Genomic DNA, 15,736 nt, shown 5'->3' with positions numbered 1-15,736 from the left:
TATATATTATATTCATGTCTACTACAGTTAACATTTACCAATAGTAATCACATAAATGTGAAGGTGTGATAGAGATTAATTTGGTTTGTTTCTTTCACAGAATTGCAACTTTGGGAAGTTAGTCTTGACAGCAGGGATTAGAGATTCCCATCAATGGGGTTAGATTCCCATTTATGAGGTTAGAATAGTTTAGGCATTGAAGTTAGCCCAAGGAGTTTGGGTGACTGGTATAATGCCTTTTTTTGTGTGAATTAGGTATCAGACCACCTTTTGAATATTGGTTTTGCATGATACTCAAGATCTCATGCAAAGTTCTAGGGATTCCTTGTGCAGTAACCTCCATAAGGTTACAGGCCTTAGCTATGCCCTGTAATTGAATAGCTCCATTAGGGAGCTGAGTGAGAGCAGGCTGGTTAGGATGAAACCAATTACCAATTTGGGCTTTATTTTAAGTAGCCTGAGAGAGGTGAGAGTGAGAACTGATCAGGAAAATATTATCTTGGCTAAAAATGTCTTTTTTGGTGAAAAAGCCAGTTTTCAATTAGTTCTAGTGAAAGGTTTTTTATCACACTATCAGTCCACTAACCCATTCCATCCCTTTCTGGGTTAGACTAGACAAAAAAATAGCGGGCAAAGTTCATGCTTGCTACAACTTCACTGAAGTGTAGAAATCAATGGAAACATACCACGGATTAGTTAGGTCTGGCTTGATTATCATCAACCTGACGGTTTAGTTTTTCCAATGGTCATCATTACAAGAACCCACCTCTCACTAGATTATTGTCGTAAATCTGTTTCCCCCACTGTATTTTCTCACTCAGTATGTAATAAGGATGTGACACCCTGGAGTGTTTGTAAAACAATGGTCTGGCCCCAGTCACATGACATGACTCAGTGTTACAGAAAGCTGTATCTATCACAAAGCAGATGTTAGTATCCACTGACTCCCATGGCTACTGCTATACTCAGCATCTCATATAGGAAAAACATGGCTCTTCCCCTGGTTTAGTTTTGCAGATGCATGTATCCTGAGTGCCCACCCTGTCTCCAGCTGAATACATAATGTGGACATTTTACATAATGGATAATGTAGGCACTTTATTTTTGCCAAGACTGCAGTGTTTCTGGGGCAATTTCTGAATCACCATGGCTAGCTTTTTGATGGACGGTGTCCTGCGTAAATAACAGATATTTCATCCTATCACATTAACCCAACTCAGGCATGAGATTCATTGGAATCAAAGTGATAATATTCTATATGGGTATCAGATTTAAGAACCAAGGGTGAGATCCTGGCCCTACTGCTGTCGATGAGAGTTTTGCCACTGTCTTCAACAGAGCCAGGATTTCACTGTACACTTTTATTTTACAGGAAGAAAAATATATAGAAAACTAACCTTATTTCTTATCTTGTAAGAAAAAATATTTTCATTTCCCACAAATGGTTATATGCTATATTTCTCATGTAAAGTTGCTGTATAAAGTAAAACATGAGCATGAGTCTCTTCATGATCTATGCTTGTGCTTATTGTGTTCTCCCAAACAGAGCATATATATTTAGTTCCAACACACAAAATGATCACTAATAGTGTTCTGATGTTGCACTATCAAAGGTTTGTCATTAAAAGCAAGCATACTATCAAGTGGGAAAGCAGACTTCTATTGCAATTACTTTCCTATTAGCTGCTGCCCATTGCTCCTGACAGGTATAAATTAGATCTCGCTAGGTTGCCTACAGATTAATGAGTTCCAAAATTGGCATTTAATTGTTTGGGAGTAAGAGGCAGAAAAGGGAGGGATATGCAAAAAATCTTCATACACCTGTGATTAGAAGATATTTTCCCTTCTTTCCTTTTTTTCTTCCCCCTCACCCTCTTGGCATCGCTTGGGTGATAACTGACACTTCTATCAGAGGATTCCTTTCGACGCAGCAGAAACTTGCAGCTGAGGCAAGGCCAGAATTAATAATCTGCGTGAGCAAACACACAGCTGCTGTTTGTGGAGAGAGATTCTATTAACGAACAGTGAATTCTCATAATTAGCTGAGCGGTTTCTGCAGCTGCCCGCCTGACCCCAGACTACACAAATTGTGGGTGGTGTTCGGCCTCTAAATCAATCTTACCTAATTACTATAAGCATGTTCCTCCAGTCCTAATGACTGGGGGGTGGGGAGAAGACATTTTCCTACCCATTCAAATGTTCTTCTTATTAGATTCTCCTTTGTGCCTAAATTCATATTTTTCTATTAGCATTTCTAAGGGTATACAGGTGTGGTTACAAATCAGGCGCATAGAAGTATAATTCATGTCCTACAACAATGTGCCAGCATGCGTCTGCTTTGCAAACAGTAGCAAAATGTGTGCTCGTTGGGAGCATCTGCCTTGCTTCAGTTCACAAAACATAATTTAAAGCCTACATGTCTGTCTGGGTTCATTCAAAGCTCTCCTTCCTCTCCCAAAATAATTTGAAGAAACAGAAAAACATGATTTGAAATTTCATATAGTCCAAAGCACAATTTCAGCTATGCTGTCAGTTGGCACTCTGACATCACATGACACAAGTGCAACAGTCATTCAAATAGAGAATTGTTATTGACATTCATTTGCTTGGCGGAGGACTTGATCTAAATTATATGTGAACTGAAGTGGAGTAAGCAGCCAAAGAGTTCATCTTGAATTGAAGTTAGTAAACCTCAATGCATCTCTGCCTGTGGTACCCCATCAGGAAACCTGGCAAATATTCTAATTTGCCTATACGTCACAGAGTTGTAGAAAGGAATACAGGTGTATGACAGGCAGACATATGATAGTGTCCTTTTGCATTATAGGCTTTTAGTTAGAAGGTATATTAACAGAATATTTCCCTGAGGAAATAAGACATATAATTCATGTTATTTTAACTGGGAATCACATCACAAACGTTTTAAATGGAATCTTATTAAGTATTATTCTATCCATCTTCAGTAGATGTTATTGTTTACAGCAGCTACTTTCAAGTGACCAGAAATGTTGGGGGCTGATTTTTAAATTTTTGTAACAGTCTCTCTTTTGGGACTAGTCATCCACAAAAATCTAGTTTATGACCCTTTTTTTGATATTGTCCTCTCATGAGAGCCTGCTGCACCCGGAAGGTCTATATGCATGTATAGGCACTGACTTTCATTGGACTGACAATTTGGCCTTGGGCAAATCACTGTTCAGTACTCAAAGTCCTACAGTATCTGTAAAATAGGGATAATACCCTGCAATTGTGAGGATAAATTAATGTAGGTTTTTAAGGTGCTCAGACAAAGTTAATGGGGGTCTTATATGTACCCAGATATATCAACTTTCAAGAGTATTGTTCAGATGTGTCAGTTCTCCGAGTACATGAGTATAGACTTTCTGGTCCAGACTTTCAAGAGGCGACATAACCCTGTCCTATAATTTTAAGCTTTTAATATCTGCACATGCAAATATAAGGAGTTGGATGGTTAGCTACCTGATCTGCATGTGCAAATCAGTTAGTCCTGGCAATGATTCTTACAACAGTTTTATACTTATATAGGATGAAGTATGATAGGAGCAAACAAAAATGGGGGGGAAATGGACTGTGAGATACTTATTTGATTTGAGTAACCATTACAGTTGAGCAAATAATTCATAACAAACAATGTATTAGCTAAATGTTGCTTCAGTTAATGAACATGAAATGTTTGCAAGCCACTTGCAAAATTCTCAAATGCGTTCATTATTTAACATTATTCATTAATTTGTTTATGAATTTTTCTTCTATATCAATAGTTTAAACTGTTCATTGAGAACATTCAGTACAGGAACTTTCATATTTGTGATTTATACATTAGATGACTTGTGTAACTATCCAACATACTGAATTTCAAATTTTGGCTATTACAATCCAGTATACAATTTGTAATTAATTCTTGATGAACTCTTAGAATTTGCATTTATAATTCACATATTAGCTAGAAGTAGTACAACTGCTTGAATGTTTATGCAAAGTGGAAGTGAAGAGTTCACAAAGACAGTCAAATTGAATTTCCTGGAAACATTTTCTAGTAATGATTCATCTCCTTAAATTAAAACAAAACAAAAAACCAAAACCCTCTGGTTTTTCTGTTTTCTCTAATTTATGGAGTTAAAATGTAATGCAGTATCTAGGTTTTCTGTTCTCCAAATCAAGAGCATAAGCTCAAATCATACACATTTCATCTTCCTCCAATCAGTGCAAAAGAACAAAAGAGTCACTATTTAATTTACGTTAGTCCTGGCGAAGCCTAATCCTCCTCCTGCCATCTTCTTCATGATAGCAGACATTTTAATATCGTTGGTCTCTTCACAAGTTAGTTCTGATGATGCTAACTGCAGCTAGTACAATTAATATTATATCAGGAAATTAAAATCAAACATTCCCTAAGCCTCAGTTAATGGACTAACAATAAAAATAAAGAGAAATGCATTCAGCTCTTTGCAACATATATACCTTACAGGCCAAATCCAGCTTGCCTCACTGACACAAGTAGCACCATTGATGTCTATGGGGTTAATCCCGTGAGCAAGATTATGACCTGGCATTTGTAAGATTAATTTTAAATTTGATTTTTAAATGTATTGAATAATTATTAAATGGTTTCAGTAGGTAGCAGTTAAATGGAGACTTTTGAGTGGCTGTCAGTATATATTGTCCCCCTCTTGTTAGTAATATCCAATATATATCAGTTCTGTATTTCAATCTACATTAGAAATAAGACACTGCCTGAGACATAGTCCAAACATGCACATCTGTTGCACCTTATTGCTTATGTAGTATACAGCCCCCACAATAAATCTCTTGAATACAACTTGAAATATATGTACATTGGTCCTTATCAACATGATAAAAACATGGGGTTCTTACATCTCCTGTCTTATCAAAATAATAAAAATGGCATGAAATATTCTTTAAAAAACCCAGATGCAACAACTATTTGATTTCACAAAAGATACTACAAGATACTCCTATCTTCAAGCATAGCAAGTAAAAAAGGATCAAACAGTAATTTGAGGCCTGTTTCACCCCTTATACTCCAGGCAGCTGAGAAGCTCCGAAATGCAAACAAACAGATGAACAGAGATAGAATATAATATGCATGGGATCAAGGAACATGGCACTGACTACAAACACCTGCCAAATCCCTCTACCTGAAAAATATGCAATTTTAACCAGAGTAACAGTGATTGAGGCAAAATTTCCCCCGAAGTCACACTGGGGTAATGCTTTTACCCTGATATACACCAGCATAACAGAACAGAATTCAGTCCTGGGTATGCAAATAAAGTGGCTCTTATACCGCTCAGAAATTCTTATCCAAAAGCCATTGAAATCAATGGAAGTCTTTCCATTTCCCTCTATGGTCTTGGGATCAGGCCTGTGCAGCCATGGCTATAAAAAAAATGAGGGGAAGGGACAGAGGTGAAGGGTGAGAGGACACTAGAGTAACCCCTACTGTTTTCAAAAACTCCCATTGGATCTTTATGCTGGCAGCCACCAGACAGGGGCAGAGGAGACATTGGTTTAATGCCTCATCCACAGGCATAAGAGTGGCACTTTAGAAACGTATGGTGTATGAGCTCATGTTCAAGTGTGGCAATCAAATCCATCACCTTTTAGCACTAGGCTTATATTGATTCATTAATTCCTACTATACTGTTCCAATTTACAGACCTGGAGCCTTAAACGTCCATCTATTCTGTTGCAAAAGAGTAGCTTCTTTATACAAACTCAGTGTATGCAATGTTTCAGAGTAGCAGCCATGTTAATCTGTATCCACAAAAAGAACAGGAGTACTTGTGACACCTTAGAGACTAACACATTTATTTGAACATAAGCTTTCGTGGGCTACAGCCCACTTCATTGGATGCATAGAATGGAAGGCTAAATCACCTTGCAGGACAAGTGGAATTTTAAGGCTTGAGAACTGGATGTAGATTCTTATTCTCTCCCAAGGGAGTCACTTCTATAGCCTCAAAATCTTTCTGAACTTTTTGTTCTATGTTCTGCTCTGTATTCCTATTCAGATTTCCTGAATTTGTTTCATCACCTCATGAAATTGGGGATGACCATGTGAATCCTGGTAGTTCCCTCTTCGGAGAAGTAAAGGTGCAGGTATCAATAGACTTGTGTGTAGAGCTATCCAAATATTCCCAAGGGAACCAACCAGCAACATCTCTACTGGAGTGATTGTTTTTTTGTCTTACTGAACATGTTTCAGAATGAAGCCAGATGCACTAATGCTACTATTCATTTGGTGTAAAAAGCTGCTTCATGCACATTGGTTTATGCCAGAAGTTCTCAAACTTATTTGGTCGGCCCCCCCTTCTTTGTGTCTGTAGTCATTTACAACCCTCCCCTCCCCCCCCCCCCAAGTACATATGCAACCACCCAGCTCTGAAGACAGAGCGGAGAGCAGCGACTGCTGGCCGGGCACTCAGTTCTGAAGGCAGTGCCACGCCAGCAGCAGCACAGAACTAAGGGTGGCAATGTGAAAAGTGATATTTGTCAATATTACTTTTCACAGCAGACTTAGTGCCCCATTGCCACTCTTACTTCTGCGCTGCTGCAGACAGCTTGGAGCTGACAACCAGAGTCCCACCACCTCCAGGTGACGAATTAGGGTGTGGGGGGGAAGGACAGCCCAAGTGGTGGGGCTCCACCTGTCCCCTTTATCCCCACCTCCTGGGTGTGCACGGCCCTTCTGCACAAGCCCCAACCACCTGGGACTGACAGTCAGAGCTCTTAAAAAATAGTACAGAGTTCGGACTTTCCTTGACACATTCCCGCACCTCCTTGGGAGGGCCATCCTATTGTTTGAGAACCACTGGTTTGGGCTGAGGAATAGTAACAGCAATGTGCTAATATGATTGGAAAAACAAGAGTTCTTTTTCCTGTGCTAGTATCACTGTTACATTTTGTTTGTCAAGCTATTTTACAGAGTTCTCCAATCATATTTCTTCCAATATGTAAATAGAAGCAGTGCACGAGCTAGATTTTATCTCATTTTCTGACCTATGAACGCCTCATTACAAATATTTCCCACTTAAAGTGTGCAATTATAAAAGTTTCAACCAAAAATAAGTTATAAATATTCAATCACACTTGTTCTGTACTTTCAGTCCTAATGCGCCGGATAAGGCTTAAAATTGCCAAGTGCTGTCTGAACAAATACTAAATAGAGAAACAATTTGAAATGCCTTGAATACTCCCACCAGCAGACCTTGATTACCTATCTCTGTGGACTAATCTTAGGAGGGGCCCAGAGAAGAGGAAAAATTCTATGAGGCTCTCACCACAGTTTCCTCAAAAGACCTCCATAAAGAAGAAGGATGAGGAAGAGGGGAATGTCTGACTCGAAGCCCCCCATCAAACTCAGGGCCCCCACTACTATCCCCAACATTGTGGCAGCATAATTTCATTTCCCAGCCAGAGACTGCTCCCATGTCCACCCTTACAGTGAGAAATAACCATCTTCTGGGTTGTAGCTGAGAATTGAGGTCAGGCGCTCTAGAACTAACACCATGATGCTCTACTGCCAAATTTTTAAAGGTATTTAAGCACCTAAAGATAGGCACCTAGGTGATTTGGAAAATCCCAATAGGCACCTCTCCACATCTTCATGTACCTAACTACCTAAAAATCTGGCCCTAAATTCCCAATCCAACAAAACATTTAAACACGTTTAACTTCAAACACGTAAGCAATCCCTTTAAAGTCAATGGGGCTACTCACGTAGTTAAGTGCCTTTTTGGGTTCGGGCCTCAAGTCTTGATGCTTGGTGCTGTGCACCCTGGCACAATCCAGCCAAGATTGTAAACACATGCTTAACTTTAAGCATAGGAGAAGCCCCATCATCAGCATGTGCTCAAGTGCTTTCTTCGACCAGGAACAGAGACTTCAGCACCTTGCAGGATTAAATACCCTAAATTGGCAGAGGATGGGGGAATATAGGGATCCCCGTAAAGGACTCGGATCCTCTGTCTATCATGCACCGAGGAGGACACGTAACACACACCAAATGATGGTTACACTGTGCTACAGGAAAAGCAAGGCTGCATGCAGATCCAGGAGGAATGACTGGCCCCTTTATATTTAAAGGAAATTAATGTCCACACGAAATACTTCTTATTTACTGTTACAGAATTATTGCAAATGCAGAAAAGAAATTAAGATCCCCTAATGACTGCAGCCTCCTCTTCGGTCTACATGCTATAGGGATATTACAGGACCCTCTTTTAAAAATGCATTTGAATAAATGTATAATAAACTATAATAAGAGCAATTTTGAGCAGCAGAAGGTCTCGGAACTTTGCCTGTTAATAGCAAGTAAAAGGATCTTGGTTTTTAAAGGGCTTTTGATCTGTTTGTGGGAAGTCCTTAGATTTCTGGACCACTTAATTCAAGGCCCATATCTTCAGCAAGGGTATCAGAATACAAGTGTAAATTTTAATAATTGCTGCAGTGATTACTTTTAGTTCTTGGCAGTTCATTACTGACTGCACAATTCCAGAGGCTCTCGTTAAATGGTCCATGGAATGAGTCAGGCACGGAATTAACCTATTTTGAGTTCCCTGAAGCTTATGTCCCATGAAGGAGTATTCACATCTCTCTTGGGGCCAGTGCTGAAAACCCTTCCTCATATGAGTAATCCTTACTCAGATCAGTAAATCATTAACTTCAGTGGCACGCCTCATGCTAGTAAATATTCTATACGCGAGTCATCATTTGCAGGATCAGGCACACAGTTTTCAAGTTCCTTTTGGCAAAAAGAAATTACGTACAGGGCACAGCCCTAAGTCAGCAAGAAAATGACACTCAATTGCTTAACAAAGAAACAGAGTTTATGTTACACTTCCAGTTCCTTTTTAATTGCAACCACATTTGCGCTCAGTTCTAATCAAGGTGAGTTTTGCAATCCACCTCAGTGCCAGCAGGACTGGGCCTAATAGTTGTGTATCAGTGAAGTATGGTTTGGATGCCATCTGTAAGGATCTTGGTCTGGCCCAACCTTGGAACTGTCTGCTAGGTTTCTCTGGGGAAGGGATCTCTGGAAAGTGGAAGGCTTAATTACCACTACAAATATGTTATAAAAAAGTGGCTTTAACATTTTTTAAAATTCTTAAAATGTTTTAATTTAAAAAAGTCAATGTGCAGAATCTCTACCTGCACAATGTTTCTGCCACACATTCTAGATGCAGTGTCTTAAAGAAACAGGCTGCAGTTCTGCTTTGTTCCATCTGATGGGAACCATTCTATTCCTGTTGACGTCAATGGCAAAAGTCACATTGTCGTCAATGGGAGCCGATTTAGGGGAGTGCTGGTATACGTGACAGCAAAATTTGGCCCACAGTGCACAGTCTGTTCCCAGGGCTCTCATGTACTTCAATGAATTTTATTTATGTATTTTTTTATCTAGCAAATTCCTTTAAAGTTAGAAATTTTAGATCAGTCTCAAAGGTTGTGTGTTAAACAGACTGTACAGTAATACCATCTCCAGGTAGAATGGAGCTTGTATTTTAACAACTGGCTGCTGGGTTCATTTTCTCTTCTATGTCTGTTCTGGTCAGCATCTGATTAGAACTCTGTGGAGCTCATGTGAATATTATCGTTTTTAGCTCTACTCTATTTCTGTCAAAGAGCTTTATTCATCACCTTGTTCATTGAAGTCAGTAGGAGTTTTGGCTCATTAAATAGAGCAGAAAAGGATGCAAATAAAGCATTTTCTACATTCTACATTTATTGGTGACTGCAATATTGTTAAAATTACTTATTAATAAAAATCTGCTAGATAATGGGATTCCTTCTTTTTTCTTTAAAAGTTATGGGGAAATGAAGAACTTAACTCTAAACCAGATATCAGGCTGGCTGGTGTTGTCCAAGATGTCACACACAATTCTTCCCTAATATATCCAAAGGGAAACCATTAATTGTGCCAGGTACTGCAGTGAGTTTTCTCCTCTGGAGATTAGGATGAGATTGCCAAATTAATTTTCATAATCTAAATGTAGACCTCCAAAGCAAGCGATTAAGACACTATCTTGCAAATTCTTACTCACATTGCAAAGTCCATCCTTATGAAAACCATCCCACTGATGTTGAGTAGGCCTTATTAAAAATGAGTAGTTCCATTTCTTTAGTATGATTGCTCATATGATAACCTGGTGAAGTTTCTGTCTACCCCATCCCCTTCACTTATGGGATTGAAAATTCAATTACCTGTTAATATTGAAGTTAGTGATGGCAACTAATCAGCGGCAAACACGGTAGGGAACCTACCCTAGCTCTTTCCATTCTGAACCTTGTATCATAAATCTGTAAAAGACAAACCTATTAGGAGCATTTAAAATTTCTTGTAAAGCTTACAAAAAGCCCCTGACATTCAAGGACTTTCCCACCATGTAAAACATGGTGTGAGAAAAAGTGATGTCATGGCAGCAAAATATCATGGATAATATAAGAGCCACCTGCATAGTTTGGACAACCCTAGCTCTCATATATAGCATGTACATCCCCCTTTCTCCATGTTCATGAGTGTAGTGTTCACTTGGGTAAATTACTGGCAAACACAGACAAAAAATAATCAATATGGGGAGAGTTAAGACATAAAATGTGGGATCATGTTTTAATGATCCTATGTAGGGCAGTAAAGGGACTTAGCACTGAACAAGGACAAGGCAACTAGAAACTTAGTTATTCCAGAAAGCAAATAGCTCAAAACCACCAATATTGGAATGAAAGCGAGAATCTGAAATTGATTAAGATTCATATAGACAGAGTGGTAGATCAATCAAGCCCAGTCATGCGCCTCCCGAATCCAATAAACAATCTCTAGGTATAATTTTTGTTGGAGTGCATCTGCCAGCTGCTCTGAGCCTACAGCGACCCCACTGAGATCCTTTGCTGCTGACCTCTGATGCTTTAATTCCTCTGCATGCATATTTTAACATTAATACAAAAGGTTTCATTTACAATTCACAGGCTGAGCAGCAACGAATACATTTCGTAGAGGTCAGCCTCAACCATTCCTGCAAGTGATGGAATTATAGTTTAAACAGCTGGAGCACAAGCCCACGAGGGACACCAGGCTATGGTTCCTTTACAGCAGAATAAATCCATCAGGCATATTTCATGTGTCCGATAACATTAATAGATATCAGGGTCTTTTAATATTTAATGAATTCACTTGGAGGTTGTTTACTAGGAAAAGAGCAATCAGAAAGGATGATCACATCCTTTTGATATATAATGACAACAACAAAACCCAAATATCAGCCGATCAGTCCAGTCTCTCTTTCCCCTCACTACCCCCCGCCCCTCACCTTTTCCGAACTCCATCAGAGGACCCTGGCTAGTGCACGACCCGTTTCATTTTCAGAATGTACAAGAGAATGTTTTTAGTTTAGTGGTTCAAAAGTTAATCATTTCCATGTTTCCCACAATTTAATAGAGATGCCAGAAATCATTGAATAGCTTGCAGTTTAGTGATGGAGAAAACATGAGAGGAAAGACAACTGGAGACACACAAAGCTAGCAGTGTACCACTGTGCAGGAGCCAGCATGAGCCTGGGTGTGCTAATGAATGTTTTGTCCATTAGCAGACAGGTATCAAACTGAATGCAAGCTTTGGCAGTGGCTATCTTTACTAATGGCCTTTGGTAGCAGTATTGCCATTATATGCCTCTTTAATCTGGCCATAAAATTCAGTTTATTTTGGAATATAGTATGAAAGTTCTCAGCCTAATAGCAATTTTCCTTTCTTTCTTCCCATTTTAAATGTCACTGAAATTGGTTTGGCTGCGTTTTTTATTTAAAGAGGGCATGTTAAAAGTGGGTTGAGACCTTCCTTTTTAGTCTGTGCCTATTTTGGCATTGTAGAATTTTGCAGGCCCTTTGAATGAATGTCAGTCCACTGTCATAAAGCATGAGTAAAATGTATGGGGTGGGGTATACAGGTGAAATCCATCCCCACAGCTACCTGTGCAAATTCCTTCAAATGTTTGCATGGAGCTCTGTAATATACAGCTCTAATACAATATATCATGCTCTGCTGTGGCCAGGTGTTGCAGTGTGGATGGGACCACAATGAATTTAGGCTCCGATCCTGCAAGGTGTCACATATGGGCAGACCCCGGTACCAATGTGAAGCCCCACTGAAGTCATCAGGACTGCGCAGGCACAGGTGATCTGCCTATGCAGAGTTTATTGCAGGATGGGGAACAAAGGCTACCCTGGCACCTAATAACAAAAGGTCAGATTGTACAAGCACTTACATGTGTTTTTCACTTCATACATGTGAATAGCTCCATTGAAGTCAACAGACTTTTCACACGCATAAATTTAAGCACGCGCGCGAGTGTTTGCAACATTTGCAATGAACTATGCATGCATAATTCTTATTAATAGTTATGCCTGAGTAATGAGCAACATAGCCCAGAATGAAAGACTTCATTCACAATTTCCTTGCCCTGAATTTGTCAGTTTAATTCAGAAACTTCAGATTATGCTGGAAAAGGATGGAAAACTACTAGCAGATTCCCTTTGGTTACCAGGATGGCAGTGTGACTTACACTGAAAACTGGCGAATTGTGTGGAGAAACACATTGCATGCGAAAGCCATTAGAATTGTTCATGTGTGTTTGCTCTCATTACTGTTTGATTTTAGATTTGCTATTCCTTAAAAGTGGAGAAGCAAGCAGATGGCTGATTTCCTGAGAGCACAGGGCTGCTCCGCTGATGAAGTGCTGTCACTCTCCAGATAAAATCTCCACCAGCCTTCACCCTTTAAAACAAATCATTTTCAGGTAAAACATATTTAAAATAATTTAAATCAAAACATCAAATCAGAAGCAGCTGTTCAGAAATTATCTAGGAATATTCACTGCTTTGGCAATGAACATACATAGCTTGTTTTTAACATATATGTTGGATACATCTCCTTAAGCTTCTCTTCTTTTTTCTATTTGTAAATGACAAAGGGTTAAATAGGTTGTTCAGCTGCCGCCTCAACAAAACAACTAAACCACTGCCTGATACGGAGAGGAAGCAGGTAAAAATGCAAACCAAGTAAGGGAGGAGTTTAGCTCAGTATCAGGTTCTGATATCAGGTGCTGATATTTAATGTGTACCTAAAAAGATTTTTCCCTGGAAAAACCCATTGTACAGAAAATGAATGGAGGGGGGAAGAGAAAGCCTTTCCCTTAGAATTTTATTTTTTTATAAATGTATGAATGTATCTGAATGTAGTATCTCTGTGTGTGTGTGTATATATATATATATATATATATATATATATATATATATATATATATATATATATATATATATATATAATTGTCAAACCTCTTTAATGAATACATTCTGAAAATACAGAAAATCCTGGAGGACAAAGCACCAGAGACCTCCCTTTGGAAATTGAATCTGCTTTGGACAAAATTTGAAAGCAACAAAAGCTGAAACTAATTTCCAGATGGAATAAATTGGTTCCAGGGTTTCTGAGATTTTGGCCAGTATATTGCACAGCTGAAGTACAGAGTCTCTTGGAAATTTTACCAAGGGAAAACGCCTCTGCAGGGATATGCTTCCCAGGAGAGTGCTACTCTGTGGGTTGCTAGTTTGGTTCTATTTAGCCTCAGCTATCCATTTCTTTCTCAAAGAGCAGGGTGCATTTCTCCTCCGAGACTGTCACAGATACCTCAACGCCCCATGTGGATTACTATCTGGCAAGGCATATCCTTCTTGCATCACTTTAGTGACATGTGAGCTTTCCATGAATCCCGTCAGCTTCCAAGCCTACAAGGCAAGAAGAAACCATCTGACACAAGGTAGGGATTTTTGTAATAACTTTGAAAAGGCGCTGTATTGACATTGCTACAAATTAAAGTCCTTATTATAGGACAAACACTGCCACTGCTAAACAAAACTCACTCTAATGGGAATTTTGCCTGTGAAAGGACTGAAGCATTTGGCCATAATATTTATCCACAGAACCTCCCCCATCCTGATATACAGAAAACCGTTGTTGGCCTGAGAGATGAGACTCTTCTCCATGTCCAACCTGTTGCCACTCTGCTGAGACTACCACCAATGATTGTCTTTTTGATGTGGACACCTGTCCACCAAGACCATCAGTTCATTTCATAAAGACCAAACAGCCGACAGGTGGCAATAACTGACCTGATCTGCATTTGAACCTATGACCTAGAGAGAAAAAGTTCTGCACCTCATTACCAATCTCCTTAGCTCTCCAAGCTGCACATTTTCAAGTATAAAAACTCTGGTTAAATTCAAGGAATATTTCTGCACCATGAAATTACAGATCTCATTCTTCCTGAGAAAAAAGAAGAGAAATAAGACTTTCTTAAAGCTTTTTGAAAACAATAAAAACTGTTTGTTTAATAAGTGCTCTTTTGCACGCTTGCCAAGAGCATAAACCATATTACCCAGAACAGTCATCTGTTTAGGGCTTCCAATGTTAAATAAAACCCCAACCAAGCAAAAATTTGAGAAGAGGCTGAAAATACTCCTCTTACTGGGAGCTCCTTCCCAAGAGGACAGGGCTTTGGATAGGAACAATGTTTTATATATTTCCAAGAAAAGCTTTTTTTAACACCAGTCGCACTCAGCTTTTACTGATATAGATGAGCTATAATTTGTCAAACTAAATACTGGAAATCAGAAAACAAAATAGCATAAACTGGAAAACCTACATATATTTATTACTAGTTGCCATGTTCCAGACTCTGGGTCCTGGTGGCTTACCCACAGAGGAGTGTTAAAGAAGAACCCTATTTAGACAAGTGACAATACAGCACCTGAGGCCCAGAACGGCATTGACAACTTGTGGACTGAGCACAGGGCTGATCTATTCTGAAGAAAAGTTGAGGCTGTATGCAAGGGCCAAAACAATACTGGGGAGCAAAGGATCTGTTGCAACTCTAGGATACTCAAGGAGGTCCCTGACCGCCTGAGCAGACTTATTCCTGGAACCTCCCTCTGCTCTCCCACGCTTCCCATCCTGGGAGTTGGTTGTTACTAGTTACAGTAACACCCCTGCAAGGTTCCAATGGGAGCCAGATGGAGATCTGGCTGGGTTTAAAGAAAACAAACAAACAAAACCAATCTAATCTGAATATGTAGGGGAGGAGAAATCCAGATCTCTTAGATTCTGTCCTTGTGCTACATCTGTAAAGACCCTGGCCATGCAGCACCCCTTTCTGGAGTATGGCAAGCCAGAATTGGGACTGAACGTGCATCTACAAAGCTGCTCAAAAAGTTTCTTATTTAGAACCCCTCACGGGCTGATGATAGTTATATATTTGCAACCCAAATTGTGACTGCATTTGAGCAGCCTTTTCTACAACTGACCTGCCAACCTCAGTTTCACAGAGTCCCTGGATGGTGGACCATTGCTGATCCAGGCCTCTACTAATACTGCAGTTGTGGAGAGAGCAGATCTCCCAAATTGTAGGTCTAGCTCCACACATCTGACTGGCCCCTTTCATGGGGATCTCTTATTTGGATTGGGCAAGTCGTCAGCCCAATAGGCTCTCCTGTCCCCATTAATTCTGTTTGGCAACACTCTTTCCCCAGAGCTGTTTGCAGGCATATCAATCAGTTGGAGATAAAAAATATATTCTGCCTCCCTACTAGCTTGTCAAGGGAGGCACTGAGCTAGGAGGGGCTATTCATGTGGTAGTAGCTGAAA

Source organism: Emys orbicularis, chromosome 2 (assembly GCF_028017835.1).
Source record: "Emys orbicularis isolate rEmyOrb1 chromosome 2, rEmyOrb1.hap1, whole genome shotgun sequence".
NCBI lineage: Eukaryota > Metazoa > Chordata > Testudines > Emydidae > Emys > Emys orbicularis.
This window is presented reverse-complemented; position numbering follows the sequence as displayed.